General features: G+C 52.3%; 3 non-coding genes across 3 annotated transcripts; all 3 read left to right on the forward strand.

The window, feature by feature from the left end:
• The first annotated feature begins 4,857 nt into the window (after positions 1-4,857).
• On the forward strand, positions 4,858-4,939 carry trnas-gcu (transfer RNA serine (anticodon GCU)). Its single transcript has one exon. It is a non-coding gene; the product is annotated as a tRNA-Ser (tRNA).
• A 3,861-nt stretch (positions 4,940-8,800) lies between these two features.
• Positions 8,801-8,882, forward strand: trnas-gcu (transfer RNA serine (anticodon GCU)). Its single transcript has one exon. It is a non-coding gene; the product is annotated as a tRNA-Ser (tRNA).
• Positions 8,883-12,759: 3,877 nt separating this feature from the next.
• On the forward strand, positions 12,760-12,841 carry trnas-gcu (transfer RNA serine (anticodon GCU)). Its single transcript has one exon. It is a non-coding gene; the product is annotated as a tRNA-Ser (tRNA).
• Positions 12,842-16,518: the final 3,677 nt, after the last annotated feature.

Genomic DNA, 16,518 nt, shown 5'->3' on the forward strand with positions numbered 1-16,518 from the left:
AGCTGATCGAAGCTGTGGACGCAAGGTTGTCGGTGCCTGTCGTGGCGGCAACCCCCGAACCCGCTGGTGGACACCGGCGGTAAGGGATGCTGTCAGGTTGAAGAAAGAGTCCTATCGGGCCTTTCTGGCCTGTGGGACTCCGGAGGCAGCTGACAGGTACCGACTGGCCAAGCAGAATACGGCTTCGGTGGTTGCCGAAGCAAAAACTCGGGCGTGGGAGGAGTTCGGTGAGGCCATGGAAAACGACTTCCAGACGGCTTCGAAGAAATTCTGGTCCACCATCCGTCGTCTCAGGAGAGGGAAGCAGTGCACCATCAACACTATTTATAGTGGAGATGGGGTGCTGCTGACCTCGACTCGGGACGTTGTGAGTCGGTGGGGAGAATACTTCGAAGACCTCCTCAATTCTACTGACACGCCTTCCATTGAGGAAGCAGAGCCTGAGGACTCCATGGTGGACTCATCTATCTCAGGGGCTGAAGTAACCGCGGTGGTTAACAAGCTCCTCTGTGGCAAGGCCCCGGGGGTGGATGAGATCCGCCCGGAGTTCCTTAGGGCTCTGGATATTGTGGGGCTGTCATGGTTGCCATGCCTCTACAACATTGCGTGGACATCGGGGACAGTGCCTCTGGATTGGCAGACCGGGGTGGTGGTCCCCCTTTTTGAGAAAGGGGGACCGGAGGGTGTGTTCCAATTATAGAGGAATCACACTCCTCAGCCTCCCTGGTAAGGTCTACTCAGGGGTACAGGAGAGGAGGGTCCGTCGGGAGGTTGAATCTCAGATCCAAGAGGAGCAGTGTGGTTTTCGTCCTGGCCGTGGAACAGTGGACCAGCTCTACACTCTCTACTGCGTCCTTGAGGGTGCATGGGAGTTCGTCCAACCAGTCTACATGTGTTTTGTGGACTTGGAGAAGGCGTTCGACCGTGTCCCACGGGGAGTTCTGTGGAGCGTGCTCCGGGAGTACGGGGTACCGAGCCCCTTGATACGGGCAGTTGGGTCCCTGTACCACCGATGTCAGAGTTTGGTCCGCATTGCTGGCAATAAGTCGGATTCGTTTCCAGTGAGGGATGGACTCCGCCAATGCTGCCCTTTGTCGCCGATTCTGTTCATAACTTTTATTACTGAAACTCGGGTTTTTAAATATTAGATCGCTTTCATCGAAAGCCTTGTTAGTTAATGACCTTATTAGAGACCATAATCTTAACATGATTGGTCTTTGCGAGACCTGGTTAAAACCGAATCAGTTTTTACCGCTAAATGAGGCTTCGCCTCCAAACTTCGTGAGCTCGCATGTTGCGCGCCCTCAAAAGAAAGGCGGGGGTGTAGCCCTCATTTCCGAATCTAACCTAAAACTTAGTCCTCGTTTTAGCAATTCCTTTAAAACATTTGAAGTTCTCATTATGCGATCCTCAGCCGAGCTGCCGTTTTATCTTGCCGTTCTTTATCGTCCACCTGGCTCTTACTCCGGCTTTTTAGATGAATTTTCTGAATTCGTAGCTGATTTAGTAACTCATGCGGATAATATACTTATCATGGGCGACTTCAACATTCATATGAATCTCCCGTCGGAACCACTTACCGTAGCGTTTCGGACAATCATTGATATGTTTGGTTTCACGCAAATAATAAATGAAGCAACGCATATAAATGGCAATACGCTAGATTTGGTATTAACCCGAGGCTTAGCATCTTCAAAAATAATTGTATTACCGTACACCAGTGCTATATCTGACCATTACTTTATCAAATTTGAAGTCTTGGCTCACTGTCATCGTTCTGACCATAATCAAAATTATAGCAGCCGTAACATTAGCTCCTCAACCATCGTTGCGTTCTCTGAGCTACTCCCTTTAGCAACTGCTTCGTTTCCTAATTATATTGGTACGATTGATGATCTCACAAACAACTTTAATGTCGCTTTGTTAAATGCGCTTGACTCCGTCGCGCCTTTAAAAACGAAAACTCGTCCAAAGAGGCTTACTCCGTGGTTTACAGAGGAAACGCGCGTACTGAAACGATCTTGTAGGAAGCTTGAGCGCAAATGGCGTGCGACCAAACTTGAGGTCTTCCGTCAGGCATGGTGCGATAGTTTACTAATATTCAAAGAAGCGCTTAATTTAGCCAAAACTAATTATTATTCTAGATTAATTGTCTTACATAAAAACAACCCTAAATATTTATTTGATACCGTAGCAATGCTAATGCAACAGCGACCAACCTCGGATAGCTCTTCCTATTCAGCTCACGATTTTATGCAATTTTTTACTCAGAAGATAGAATGTATTCGTGATGAGATTAAAGACACTGTTCTTAAAATTCCGTCGAAATCCGCGATAAATGGTGTTAATAGGGACATTAGGGCTGATAACTGTCCGATAACCTTATGTCAATTTAAAAAAATATCTCTTGAGAGCCTAACAAAATTGGTTAGTGCAGCAAAACCGACAACTTGTGTGCTTGATCCGCTTCCTGGTAAACTAATTAAAGAACTGTTTACGACCCTAGGACCGTCTGTTTTAAATATAATTAATCTATCACTTACCACGGGTGGAGTACCAGCAGCTTTTAGGACCGCCGTTATCCGACCGTTACTTAAGCAACCAAACCTTGACCCAGAGAGTCTCATCAACTATAGGCCGGTTTCAAATCTTCCGTTTATTGCAAAAATTCTTGAAAAAGTCGTAGCGCAACAACTTAATGAATATATGACTGCTAATAATCAATTTGAACCTTTCCAATCGGGTTTTAGAGCCGACCACTCTACTGAGACGGCCCTTGCTAAAGTTACTAATGATCTTCTCATAGCTATGGACGCTGACACCTCATCAATATTACTCTTACTCGATCTTAGTGCCGCTTTTGATACCGTTGATCATAACATATTATTAAAACGCCTTGAAACGTGTGTTGGCATTTCAGGTTCAGCGCTTTCTTGGTTTAATTCGTATCTGTCGGAGAGGACGCACCGTGTAATTCATGGCAATACGACTTCGGATCTTTGTAAGATCATATGTGGAGTTCCGCAGGGATCGGTACTTGGACCTCTATTGTTTAGCATCTATATGCTACCGCTTGGTGATATTATACGGAAATATAACATTAGTTTTCACTGTTATGCTGATGATACGCAATTATACATGCCGTTGGATATAACGAATCCGCGCGACTGCTATAAATTAGAGGCGTGCCTTGCCGAAATTAAACAATGGATGTCTTTCAATTTTTTGCGTCTTAACTCAGATAAAACCGAGATGCTCATCATTGGACCAGCGCGTCATCGGTACCTTTTCAAAGACACCACTCTGAATATCGATAAATGTAATATTATCCAAAAGGATTCAACAAAAAATCTCGGTGTTATATTTGACGCAACTATGTCTTTTCAAATGCACATTAAAAATATTACTCGAACTGCGTTTTTTCATCTGCGTAACATTGCTAAAATTCGCCCAATTCTATCAACGTGTGACGCGGAAATCTTAATCCATGCGTTTGTTACGTCTCGCCTCGACTATTGTAACGCTTTGCTCTCGGGTCTCCCCATGTCGAGTATTAAAAGTCTGCAGTTAGTTCAAAATGCAGCAGCTAGACTCTTAACTAAGACGAGAAAGTTTGATCATATTACCCCGATATTAGCCAATTTGCATTGGCTTCCGGTCCACTTGAGATGTGATTTTAAAGTTCTGCTACTTACTTTTAAAATATTGCACGGCTTAGCACCTTCTTATCTCGTTGACCTCGTGGTACCATATGTTCCGTCCCGAAACCTTCGCTCACAAAATGCTGGTCTTTTAGTGATCCCGCGAGCCAAAAAGAAGTCCGCAGGTTCTAGAGCGTTCTCTATTCGGGCACCAATGCTTTGGAATGCACTTCCCTCAGATATTAGAGGCGCCACCTCAGTAGAAATGTTCAAAACACTATTAAAGACGCATTTATACTCTTGTGCATTTAGCTGAAATATTTGTTGGCCTGTTTACTGCCGCTTTTTTTCTTTTGTTTTCTTTTCTGCCCCCTTTTCCCCCGGCTGGGGGATTAGGTGACAGTGACCCACTAGGAAGTTTAAGGCATTGACCAACTGGGCATGCACCTGTTCCAGTGATGTCGTCTTCCTGCAGCGCGACATTTGATCAATTTATTTATATACTTTAGCATCTAATTTAATTATTTGTTGGCCTGTTTACTGCCGCTTCTTCTCTTTTCTGCCCCCTCCTTCCCCTGCTTGGGAATTAGGTGATGGGGACATGCTTTGAAGATTACGGCACTGACAAACCGGGAAGGGACCTGCTCTGCCGAAGTCGTCTTCATGCAGCGCCTTTTCTGATTTCCTTATATTTCAGCACTTCATTGAACTACTTGTTGGCCTGTTTGCTATTTCTGTTCTTTCTTTTCTGTTCCCAATTCCCCGAATTAGGTGATGGCGATTCACTTGGAAGTGGCTGTACTGAATTTACACCAACTGACCGGTACAAGATCGAAGGCTCATCTTCGGATATGCTGCCATGGATATTACGGCCCTGGATGAGGACCCACTCCACTGAAGTCATCTTCCTGCAGCACTTCATTCAATTGACTCTTATATTATCTCATCTATTATTGCATAGCATCATTGTATGTGTCAAATGTTGCCCAGTTGGCATCCATTGCAGCCTGGACATCCTGGAAGTGGGATTCCCCCATCTGTGGTCCCTTCTCAAGGTTTCTCACTTTTCCCCTAATGAGGTTTTGTGAGTTTTTCCTTGCCCTCCTGGGGGTTAAGATCGGGGATGTCGATTGTGGCTATGTAAAGCCCTTTGAGACTGTCTGTGATTAAGGGCTATACAAATAAAATTGACTTGACTTGACTTGACACAAGAGCTGATGAGGTGGCCGAGTGGTTAAGGCGATGGACTGCTAATCCATTGTGATCTACACCCATGGGTTCGAATCCCATCCTCATCGAATCGCTGCATTTTCTTAGTTGGTTATATTGTGGGAAGGTTGTTTCACCCTGTTGTTTAGGATATGTTGAGGTATCTCTGGGATTTTTAATTGTCTAAAGCCAATTAAATCATCCAATATCCTCCGCTTATCCGGGGTCGGGTCGCGGAGGCAGCAGCTTCAGCAGGGAAGCCCAGACTTCCCACTCCCCAGCCACATCTTTCAGCTCTGCCGGAGGGATGCCGAGGCGTTCCCATGCCAGCTGGGAGACATAGTCTCTCCAGCGTGTCCTGGGTCGTCCTCTGGGCCTCCTGCCGGTGGGACATGCCCGGAACACCTCCCCAGGGAGGCGTCCACGAGGCATCCTAAAGAGATGCCCCAGCCACCTCATCTGGCTCCTCTCTACGTGGAGGAACAGCTGCTCGACACTGAGTCCCTCCCGGATGTTCGAACTTCTCACCCTATCTCTAAGGGAGAGCCCAGACACCCTGCGGAGGAAACTCATTTCGGCCGCTTGTACCCGAGATCTTGTTCTTTCGGTCGCGACCCACAGCTCGTGACCATAGGTGAGGGTCGGAACGTAGATCGACCGTTAATTCGATAGCTTCGCCTTTTGGCTCAGCTCACTCTTCACCACGACAGACCGATACAGCGTCCGCATCACAGCGGAGGCTGCACCGAACCGCCTGTCGATCTCTCGCTCCGTCCTCCCCTCACTCGTAAACAAGACCCCAAGATACTTAAACTCCTCCACTTGGGGCAGGATCTCCTCCCCGACCTGGAGAGGGCACTCCACCCTTTTCCGACTGAGAACCATGGTCTCAGATTCAGAGGTGCTCATCTTCATCCCAACCGCTTCACACTTGGCTGCGAACCGCTCCAGTGAGAGTTGGAGATCAAGGCCTGAGGAAGCCAACAGTACCACATCATCTGCGAAAAGCAGAGATGAAATACTGTGGTCACCAAACCGGATCCCCTCATCACCTCGACTGCGCCTAGAAATTCTGTCCATAAAAGTTATGAACAGAATCGGCGACAAAGGGCAGCATTGGCGGAGTCCAACCCTCACTGGAAATGAATCCGACTTATTGCCAGCAATGCGGACCAAACTCTGACATCGGTGGTACAGGGACCCAACTGCCCGTATCAAGGGGCTCGGTACCCCGTACTCCCGGAGCACGCTCCACAGAACTCCCCGTGGGACACGGTCGAACGCCTTCTCCAAGTCCACAAAACACATGTAGACTGGTTGGACGAACTCCCATGCACCCTCAAGAACGCTGTAGAGAGTGTAGAGCTGGTCCACTGTTCCACGGCCAGGACGAAAACCACACTGCTCCTCTTGGATCTGAGATTCAACCACCCGACGGACCCTCCTCTCCTGTACCCCTGAGTAGACCTTACCAGGGAGGCTGAGGAGTGTGATTCCTCTATAATTGGAACACACCCTCCGGTCCCCCTTCTTAAAAAGGGGGACCACCCCCCCGGTCTGCCAATCCAGAGGCACTGTCCCCGATGTCCACGCAATGTTGTAGAGGCGTGGCAACCATGACAGCCCCACAACATCCAGAGCCCTAAGGAACTCCGGGCGGATCTCATCCACCCCCGGGGCCTTTCCACCGAGGAGCTTGTTAACCACCTCGGTTACTTCAGCCCCTGAGATAGATGAGTCCACCACGGAGTCCTCAGGCTCTGCTTCCTCAATGGAAGGCGTGTCGGTAGAATTGAGGATCTTCGAAGTATTCTCCCCACCGACTCACAACGTCCCGAGTCGAGGTCAGCAGCACCCCATCTCCACTATAAATAGTGTTGATGATGCACTGCTTCCCTCTCCTGAGACAACGGATGGTGGACCAGAATTTCTTCGAAGCCGTCTGGAAGTCGTTTTCCATGGCCTCACCGAACTCCTCCCACGCCCGAGTTTTTGCTTCGGCAACCACCGAAGCCGTATTCTGCTTGGCCAGTCGGTACCTGTCAGCTGCCTCCGGAGTACCACAGGCCAGAAAGGCCCGATAGGACTCTTTCTTCAGCCTGACAGCATCCCTTACCGCCGGTGTACACCAGCGGGTTCGGGGGTTGCCGCCACGACAGGCACCGACAACCTTGCGTCCACAGCTTTGATCGGCTGCCTCAACAATGGAGGCACGAAACATGGTCCTCTCAGACTGAATGTCCGCTGCCTCCCCCGGTACGTGGGCGAAGTTCTGCCGGAGGTGGGAGTTGAAACTCTTTCTGACAGGGGATTCTGCCAAGCGTTCCCAGCAGACCCTCACAATACGCTTGGGTCTGCCGGGTCGGACCGGCATCTTCCCCCACCATCGGAGCCAACTCACCACCAGGTGGTGATTAGTTGACAGCTCCGCCCCTCTCTTCACCCGAGTGTCCAAAACATGCGGCCGCAAATTCGATGACACGACTACAAAGTCGATCATCGAACTGCGGCCTAGGGTGTCCTGGTGCCAAGTGCAAATATGGACACCCTAATGCTTGAACATGGTGTTCGTTATCGACAATCCATGACGAGCACAGAAGTCTAGTAACAGAACACCACTCGGGTTCAGATTGGGGGGGCCATTCCGCCCAATCACGCCCTTCCAGGTCTCATTGTCGTTACCCACGTGAGCATTGAAGTCCCCCAGCAGGACGAGGGAGTCTCCAGGGGGAACGCTCTCCAGCACACCCTCCAAAGACTCCAAAAAGGGTGGGTACTCTGAACTACTGTTTGGTGCATAAGCACAAACAACAGTCAGCACCCGTCCCCCCACCTTGAGGCGGAAGGAGGCTACCCTCTCGTCTACCGAGGTGAACCCCAGTGTACAGGCGCCAAGCCGGGGGGCAATAAGTATGCCCACACCTGCTCGGCGTCTCTCACCTTGGGCAACTCCAGAGTGGAAGAGTGTCCAACCCCTCTCAAGAGGACTGGTACCAGAGCCTAAGCTGTGTGTGGAGGTGAGCCCGACTATATCTAGTCAGAATTTCCCTGCCTCGCACACCAGCTCAGGCTCCTTCCCAGCCAGAGAGGTGACATTCCATGTCCCAAGAGCTAGTTTATGTAGCCGGGGATCAGAGCGCCAAGGTCCCTGCCTCTTGCCGCTGCCCGACTTGCATTGCACCGAACCCCTTTGGCCCCTCCCACAGGTGGTGAGCCCATGTGAGGGGGAACCCACGTTGCCTCTTCGGGCTGAGCCCCGTGGGTGCAGGCCCGGCCACCAGGCGCTCGCCAATGAGCCCCACCTCCAGGCCTGGCTCCAGAGGGGGGCCCCGGTGACCCGCGTCCGGGCAAGGGAAATCGTGGTCCATGTATTGTGGTCATCATTGGGGTTCTTGTGAGCCATGCTTTCTCTGGACCCTCACCTAGGACCTGTGTGCCAAGGGTGACCCTACCAGGGGCAAAAAAGCCCCCGACAACTTAGCTCCTAGGATCATTGGGACACGCAAACCCCTCCACCAAGATAAGGTGACAGCTCAATTAAATCAGTATCTAAATATTAAAAGAATCAACGTCTAAGTGCAGTCCTGCTCTACCAAACCGAATATGACAGAAATGTTGCATTTCTTGACTTCCAAAAAACTTAAACTTCCGCATCGTCATTATGCTCAGCCACCATCTGGACTGGGAGCTACTTTTCAGTCCATGTGTTCAATCAAACCCGTCCCTCAGGGGATGTGGAGGGTTCTCTTGAAACATGCAAGGTTTTGAGAAATTAGAATCAGTCTTTAAATTGAAAGGGAACCAAAGTCTAAACACAGTCCTGGTCCAAGTAAACAGAGTTTAACCCAATACTACCTTTCTACACTTACAAAAATATCCAACTTCATCTTGGTTACTAAGCCTTCTGAATTTAGAGACACTTTTCAGTCCTATGGAAAACCACAAGAACTGATGAGGTGGCCGAGTGGTTAAGGCGATGGACTGCTAATCCATTGTGTTCTACACCCATGGGTTCGAATCCCATCCGCATCGAATCGCTGCATTTTCTTAGTTGGTTATATTGTGGGAAGGTGTTTTCACCCTGTTGTTTAGGATATGTTGAGGTATCTCTGGGATTTTTAATTGTCTAAAGCCAAAATAAAATCATCCACCCATCCATCCAATATCCTCCGCTTATCCGGGGTCGGGTCGCGGAGGCAGCAGCTTCAGCAGGGAAGCCCAGACTTCCCGCTCCCCAGCCACATCTTTCAGCTCTGCCGGAGGGATGCCGAGGCATTCCCAGGTCAGCTGGGAGACGTAGTCTCTCCAGCGTGCCCTGGGTCGTCCTCTGGGCCTCCTGCCTGTGGGACATGCCCGGAACACCTCCCCAGGGAGGCGTCCACGAGGCATCCTAAAGAGATGCCCCAGCCACCTCATCTGGCTCCTCTCTACGTGGAGGAACTGCGGCTCGACACTGAGTCCCTCCCGGATGTTCGAACTTCTCATCCTATCTCTAAGGGAGAGCCGAGACACCCTGCGGAGGAAACTCATTTCGGCCGCTTGTACCCGAGATCTTGTTCTTTCTGTCGCGACCCACAGCTCGTGACCATAGGTGAGGGTCGGAACGTAGATCGACCGGTAAATCGAGAGCTTCGCCTTTTGGCTCAGCTCACTCTTCACCACGACAGACCGATACAGCGTCCGCATCACAGCGGAGGCTGCACCGATCCGCCTGTCGATCTCTCGCTCCGTCCTCCCCTCACTCGTAAACAAGACCCCAAGATACTTAAACTCCTCCACTTGGGGCAGGATCTCCTCCCCGAGCTGGAGAGGGCACTCCACCCTTTTCCGACTGAGAACCATGGTCTCAGATTCAGAGGTGCTCATCTTCATCCCACCCGCTTCACACTCGGCTGCGAACCGCTCCAGTGAGAGTTGGAGATCACGGCCTGAGGAAGCCAACAGTACCACATCATCTGCGAAAAGCAGAGATGAAATACTGTGGTCACCAAACCGGATCCCATCAGCACCTCAACTGCGCCTAGAAATTCTGTCCATAAAAGTTATGAACAGAATCGGCGACAAAGGGCAGCATTGGCGGAGTCCAACCCTCACTGGAAATGAATCCGACTTATTGCCAGCAATGCGGACCAAACTCTGACATCGGTGGTACAGGGACCCAACTGCCCGTATCAAGGGGCTCAGTACCCCGTACTCCCGGAGCACGCTCCACAGAACTCCCCGTGGGACACGGTCGAACGCCTTCTCCAAGTCCACAAAACACATGTAGACTGGTTGGACGAACTCCCATGCACCCTCAAGGACGCTGTAGAGAGTGTAGAGCTGGTCCACTGTTCCACGGCCAGGACGAAAACCACACTGCTCCTCTTGGATCTGAGATTCAACCTCCCGACGGACCCTCCTCTCCTGTACCCCTGAGTAGACCTTACCAGGGAGGCTGAGGAGTGTGATTCCTCTATAATTGGAACACACCCTCCGGTCCCCCTTCTTAAAAAGGGGGACCACCCCCCCGGTCTGCCAATCCAGAGGCACTGTCCCCGATGTCTACGCAATGTTGTAGAGGCGTGGCAACCATGACAGCCCCACAACATCCAGAGCCCTAAGGAACTCCGGGCGGATCTCATCCACCCCCGGGACCTTGCCACCGAGGAGCTTGTTAACCACCTCGGTTACTTCAGCCCCTGAGATAGATGAGTCCACCACGGAGTCCTCAGGCTCTGCTTCCTCAATGGAAGGCGTGTCGGTAGAATTGAGGAGGTCTTCGAAGTATTCTCCCGACCGACTCACAACGTCCCGAGTCGAGGTCAGCAGCACCCCATCTCCACTATAAATAGTGTTGATGGTGCACTGCTTCCCTCGCCTGAGGCGACGGATGGTGGACCAGAATTTCTTCGAAGCCGTCTGGAAGTCGTTTTCCATGGCCTCACCGAACTCCTCCCACGCCCGAGTTTTTGCTTCGGCAACCACCGAAGCCGTATTCTGCTTGGCCAGTCGGTACCTGTCAGCTGCCTCCGGAGTACCACAGGCCAGAAAGGCCCGATAGGACTCTTTCTTCAGCCTGACAGCATCCCTTACCGCCGGTGTCCACCAGCGGGTTCGGGGGTTGCCGCCACGACAGGCACCGACAACCTTGCGTCCACAGCTTCAATCGGCTGCCTCAACAATGGAGGCACGAAACATGGTCCTCTCAGACTGAATGTCCGCTGCCTCCCCCGGTTCGTGGGCGAAGTTCTGCCGGAGGTGGGAGTTGAAACCCTTTCTGACAGGGGATTCTGCCAAGCGTTCCCAGCAGACCCTCACAATACGCTTGGGTCTGCCGGGTCGGACCGGCATCTTCCCCCACCATCGGAGCCAACTCACCACCAGGTGGTGATCAGTTGACAGCTCCGCCCCTCTCTTCACCCGAGTGTCCAAAACATGCGGCCGCAAATCCGATGACACGACTACAAAGTCGATCATCGAACTGCCGCCTAGGGTGTCCTGGTGCCAAGTGCACATATGGACACCCTAATGCTTGAACATGGTGTTCGTTATCGACAATCCATGACGAGCACAGAAGTCTAGTAACAGAACACCACTCGGGTTCAGATTGGGGGGGCCATTCCTCCCAATCACGCCCTTCCAGGTCTCATTGTCGTTACCCACGTGAGCATTGAAGTCCCCCAGCAGGACGAGGGAGTCTCCAGGGGGAACGCTCTCCAGCACACCCTCCAAAGACTCCAAAAAGGGTGGGTACTCTGAACTACTGTTTGGTGCATAAGCACAAACAACAGTCAGCACCCGTCCCCCCACCTTGAGGCGGAAGGAGGCTACCCTCTCGTCTACCGAGGTGAACCCCAGTGTACAGGCGCCAAGCCGGGAGGCAATAAGTATGCCCACACCTGCTCGGCGTCTCTCACCTTGGGCAACTCCAGAGTGGAAGAGTGTCCAACCCCTCTCAAGAGGACTGGTACCAGAGCCTAAGCTGTGTGTGGAGGTGTGCCCGACTATATCTAGTCAGAATTTCCCTGCCTCGCACACCAGCTCAGGCTCCTTCCCAGCCAGAGTGGTGACATTCCATGTCCCAAGAGCTAGTTTCTGTAGCCGGGGATCAGAGCGCCAAGGTCCCTGCCTCTTTCCGCTGCCCGACTTGCATTGCACCGAACCCCTTTGGCCCCTCCCCCAGGTGGTGAGCCCATGTGAGGGGGAACCCACGTTGCCTCTTCGGGCTGAGCCCCGTGGGTGCAGGCCCGGCCACCAGGCGCTCGCCAATGAGCCCCACCTCCAGGCCTGGCTCCAGAGGGGGGCCCCGGTGACCCGCGTCCGGGCAAGGGAAATCGTGGTCCATGTATTGTGGTCATCATTGGGGTTCTTGTGAGCCATGCTTTGTCTGGACCCTCACCTAGGACCTGTGTGCCAAGGGTGACAATACCAGGGGCAAAAAAGCCCCCGACAACTTAGCTCCTAGGATCATTGGGACACGCAAACCCTTCCACCATGATAAGGTGACAGCTCAATTAAATCAGTATCTAAATATTAAAAGAATCAACGTCTAAGTGCAGTCCTGCTCTACCAAACCGAATATGACAGAAATGTTGCATTTCTTGACTTCCAAAAAACTTAAAGTTCCGCATCGTCATTATGCCCAGCCACCATCTGGACTGGGAGCTACTTTTCAGTCCATGTGTTCAATCAAACCCGTCCTTCAGGGGATGTGGAGGGTTCTCTTGAAACATGCAAGGTTTTGAGAAATTAGAATCAGTCTTTAAATTGAAAGGGAACCAAAGTCTAAACACAGTCCTGGTCCAAGTAAACAGAGTTTAACCCAATACTACCTTTCTACACTGACAAAAATATCCAACTTCATCTTGGTTACTAAGCCTTCTGAATTTAGAGACACTTTTCAGTCCTTTGGAAAACCACAAGAGCTGATGAGGTGGCCGAGTGGTTAAGGCGATGGACTGCTAATCCATTGTGTTCTACACCCATGGGTTCGAATCCCATCCTCATCGAATCGCTGCATTTTCTTAGTTGGTTATATTGTGGGAAGGTTGTTTCACCCTGTTGTTTAGGATATGTTGAGGTATCTCTGGGATTTTTAATTGTCTAAAGCCAATTAAATCATCCACCCATCCATCCAAAATCCTCCGCTTATCCGGGGTCGGGTCGCGGAGGCAGCAGCTTCAGCAGGGAAGCCCAGACTTCCCGCTCCCCAGCCACATCTTTCAGCTCTGCCGGAGGGATGCCGAGGCATTCCCAGGCCAGCTGGGAGACGTAGTCTCTCCAGCGTGTCCTGGGTCGTCCTCTGGGCCTCCTGCCGGTGGGACATGCCCGGAACACCTCCCCAGGGAGGCGTCCACGAGGCATCCTAAAGAGATGCCCCAGCCACCTCATCTGGCTCCTCTCTACGTGGAGGAACAGCGGCTCGACACTGAGTCCCTCCCGGATGTTCGAACTTCTCACCCTATCTCTAAGGGAGAGCCCAGACACCCTGCGGAGGAAACTCATTTCGGCCGCTTGTACCCGAGATCTTGTTCTTTCTGTCGCGACCCACAGCTCGTGACCATAGGTGAGGGTCGGAACGTAGATCGACCGGTAAATCGAGAGCTTCGCCTTTTGGCTCAGCTCACTCTTCACCACGACAGACCGATACAGCGTCCGCATCACAGCGGAGGCTGCACCGATCCGCCTGTCGATCTCTCGCTCCGTCCTCCCCTCACTCGTAAACAAGACCCCAAGATTCTTAAACTCCTCCACTTGGGGCAGGATCTCCTCCCCGAGCTGGAGAGGGCACTCCACCCTTTTCCGACTGAGAACCATGGTCTCAGATTCAGAGGTGCTCATCTTCATCCCAACCGCTTCACACTCGGCTGCGAACCGCTCCAGTGAGAGTTGGAGATCACGGCCTGAGGAAGCCAACAGTACCACATCATCTGCGAAAAGCAGAGATGAAATACTGTGGTCACCAAACCGGATCCCATCAGCACCTCGAATGCGCCTAGAAATTCTGTCCATAAAAGTTATGAACAGAATCGGCGACAAAGGGCAGCATTGGCGGAGTCCAACCCTCACTGGAAATGAATCCGACTTATTGCCAGCAATGCGGACCAAACTCTGACATCGGTGGTACAGGGACCCAACTGCCCGTATCAAGGGGCTCGGTACCCCGTACTCCCGGAGCACGCTCCACAGAACTCCCCGTGGGACACGGTCGAACGCCTTCTCCAAGTCCACAAAACACATGTAGACTGGTTGGACGAACTCCCATGCACCCTCAAGGACGCTGTAGAGAGTGTAGAGCTTGTCCACTGTTCCACGGCCAGGACGAAAACCACATTGCTCCTCTTGGATCTGAGATTCAACCTCCCGACGGACCCTCCTCTCCTGTACCCCTGAGTAGACCTTACCAGGGAGGCTGAGGAGTGTGATTCCTCTATAATTGGAACACACCCTCCGGTCCCCCTTCTTAAAAAGGGGGACAACCCCCCCGGTCTGCCAATCCAGAGGCACTGTCCCCGATGTCCACGCAATGTTGTAGAGGCGTGGCAACCATGACAGCCCCACAACATCCAGAGCCCTAAGGAACTCCGGGCGGATCTCATCCACCCCCGGGGCCTTGCCACCGAGGAGCTTGTTAACCACCTCGGTTACTTCAGCCCCTGAGATAGATGAGTCCACCACGGAGTCCTCAGGCTCTGCTTCCTCAATGGAAGGCGTGTCGGTAGAATTGAGGAGGTCTTCGAAGTATTCTCCCCACCGACTCACAACGTCCCGAGTCGAGGTCAGCAGCACCCCATCTCCACTATAAATAGTGTTGATGGTGCACTGCTTCCCTCGCCTGAGGCGACGGATGGTGGACCAGAATTTCTTCGAAGCCGTCTGGAAGTCGTTTTCCATGGCCTCACCGAACTCCTCCCACGCCCGAGTTCTTGCTTCGGCAACCACCGAAGCCGTATTCTGCTTGGCCAGTCGGTACCTGTCAGCTGCCTCCGGAGTACCACAGGCCAGAAAGGCCCGATAGGACTCTTTCTTCAGCCTGACAGCATCCCTTACCGCCGGTGTCCACCAGCGGGTTCGGGGGTTGCCGCCACGACAGGCACCGACAACCTTGCGTCCACAGCTTCAATCGTCTGCCTCAACAATGGAGGCACGAAACATGGTCCTCTCAGACTGAATGTCCGCTGCCTCCCCCGGTACGTGGGCGAAGTTCTGCCGGAGGTGGGAGTTGAAACTCTTTCTGACAGGGGATTCTGCCAAGCGTTCCCAGCAGACCCTCACAATACGCTTGGGTCTGCCGGGTCGGACCGGCATCTTCCCCCACCATCGGCGCCAACTCACCACCAGGTGGTGATTAGTTGACAGCTCCGCCCCTCTCTTCACCCGAGTGTCCAAAACATGCGGCCGCAAATCCGATGACACGACTACAAAGTCGATCATCGAACTGCGGCCTAGGGTGTCCTGGTGCCAAGTGCACATATGGACACCCTAATGCTTGAACATGGTGTTCGTTATCGACAATCCATGACGAGCACAGAAGTCTAGTAACAGAACACCACTCGGGTTCAGATTGGGGGGGCCATTCCTCCCAATCACGCCCTTCCAGGTCTCATTGTCGTTACCCACGTGAGCATTGAAGTCCCCCAGCAGGACGAGGGAGTCTCCAGGGGGAACGCTCTCCAGCACACCCTCCAAAGACTCCAAAAAGGGTGGGTACTCTGAACTACTGTTTGGTGCATAAGCACAAACAACAGTCAGCACCCGTCCCCCCACCTTGAGGCGGAAGGAGGCTACCCTCTCGTCTACCGAGGTGAACCCCAGTGTACAGGCGCCAAGCCGGGGGGCAATAAGTATGCCCACACCTGCTCGGCGTCTCTCACCTTGGGCAACTCCAGAGTGGAAGAGTGTCCAACCCCTCTCAAGAGGACTGGTACCAGAGCCTAAGCTGTGTGTGGAGGTGTGCCCGACTATATCTAGTCAGAATTTCCCTGCCTCGCACACCAGCTCAGGCTCCTTCCCAGCCAGAGAGGTGACATTCCATGTCCCAAGAGCTAGTTTCTGTAGCCGGGGATCAGAGCGCCAAGGTCCCTGCCTCTTTCCGCTGCCCGACTTGCATTGCACCGAACCCCTTTGGCCCCTCCCCCAGGTGGTGAGCCCATGTGAGGGGGAACCCACGTTGCCTCTTCGGGCTGAGCCCCGTGGGTGCAGGCCCGGCCACCAGGCGCTCGCCAATGAGCCCCACCTCCAGGCCTGGCTCCAGAAGGGGGCCCCGGTGACCCGCGTCCGGGCAAGGGAAATCGTGGTCCATGTATTGTGGTCATCATTGGGGTTCTTGTGAGCCATGCTTTGTCTGGACCCTCACCTAGGACCTGTGTGCCAAGGGTGACAATACCAGGGGCAAAAAAGCCCCCGACAACTTAGCTCCTAGGATCATTGGGACACGCAAACCCTTCCACCATGATAAGGTAACAGCTCAATTAAATCAGTATCTAAATATTAAAAGAATCAACGTCTAAGTGCAGTCCTGCTCTACCAAACCGAATATGACAGAAATGTTGCATTTCTTGACTTCCAAAAAACTTAAAGTTCCGCATCGTCATTATGCTCAGCCACCATCTGGACTGGGAGCTACTTTTCAGTCCATGTGTTCAATCAAACCCGTCCCTCAGGGGATGTGGAGGGTTCTCTTGAA

Source organism: Idiotropiscis lumnitzeri, chromosome 9, assembly GCF_059441095.1.
Source record: "Idiotropiscis lumnitzeri isolate Australia: NSW breed Sydney's pygmy pipehorse chromosome 9, RoL_Ilum_1.0, whole genome shotgun sequence".
Taxonomy (NCBI): Eukaryota; Metazoa; Chordata; class Actinopteri; order Syngnathiformes; family Syngnathidae; genus Idiotropiscis; species Idiotropiscis lumnitzeri.